A 1,434-nucleotide genomic window follows, 5' to 3' on the forward strand; every position below is an offset into this window, starting at 1 on the left:
CCCATCAGCCAATTTTTTACCCATCCAACTGTGCAGGCATCAATGCCACAGTCGCTTAATTTATTGATGAGGATGGGGTGAGAGACAGTGTCAAAGGCCTTCTTAAAGTCTAGAAAGACTATGTCCACGGCGACACCATCATCCAAGGCTTTAGTTACTGGGTCATAAAAGGCAATCAGGTTGGTCAGGCAGGACCTGCCTTTGATGAACCCATGCTGGTTGCCCCTGAGCATGATCTTCCCTGCTGGCCCCCCACAGATGTGCTCTTTGATGATTCTCTCCAAGATCTTCCTGAGCACCAAGGTGAGGCTTACAGGCCTATAGTTACTTGATGGACTCTTTCCAAACTGTTCACATCCTTCTTGAAATGTGGAGCCCAAAACTGCACACAATTCTCCAGATGAGGCCTTACTAGAGTTGAATAAAGCAGAAGAATCATTTCCCTTGATTTGTAAGTCGCACTCCTTTTAATACAACCCTGTATGCCGTTGGCTTTTTTTTTTTTTTTTCTTTGCAACAAGAGCACACTGTTGGCTCATATTCAGTTTATGGTTTACTATAACCCCCCAGGTCTTTGTCTTCAGTGGTGCATTTATATTTGTATGTGCAGTTATACTTGTGGTAAAAATATGTTATAATCTAGTCATTATGATTTTGCAATAACGTTTGTGTAGCAGCTGTGTGGTAAAAAAATGTCTCATCTCCCTACACAAAGGCTTCACAGCTGAGAACTGTTTAGTTTCACTACATAATTGCTTCTGCATATTATCACACTTGCTTCTGCTAAGGTATGTAGGCCAATGATAGATTTACGAGTAGCACTAGACTTCTGCAGACATAGCCAGGAACAGATGCAACAAATAACTCCTTACGAGAGATAAGAGAAGAGGCACAGGGAAAGGTGCTGATGTGAAGAACTCAGACCTTGACCAAAGAATGACCGAAATGGACTTAAGGACGGCCCCAGGGAGGAGATTTAAGATGTAAATGAGACATGTATGTAAACCATCATAGAACATGTACCTGCTAGACATATGTTGTAAGACGTAATACTTGGGCTACCAATAATTACGCGACACGTTAGAATCTTTTGTTTATGTTAGCTATAAAAAGGAACCCCAGACTCTGTTTGGGGTCGACACGGATTTGAGTAAATTAAGCTCCCTTGTCGAACTTGTTTGCAAACAATAAATCTGAAATTGGACCCAGCCTGTGTGTAAGACTCTCTCCTAGAGGTGGATTGGACAAGCCTCCAGGGGCACGAAACTAGCCGTTTGTACAACAGCTTGCTTAGCCACATGGGACCTGGCTGGGGGGGCTACTACCTACCTAGGTCGCCTTGCTAGCTCCGGCTCTGCCCAAGCAAGTGACTCCGCCTCTCCTGTCTTGTTTTCTGTGGCAAGAAAACACACCCTGAATTCTCCTAAAGCACGT

This window comes from Alligator sinensis, unplaced genomic scaffold (genome assembly GCF_000455745.1).
Source record: "Alligator sinensis unplaced genomic scaffold, ASM45574v1 scaffold803_1, whole genome shotgun sequence".
Classification (NCBI taxonomy): Eukaryota; Metazoa; Chordata; order Crocodylia; family Alligatoridae; genus Alligator; species Alligator sinensis.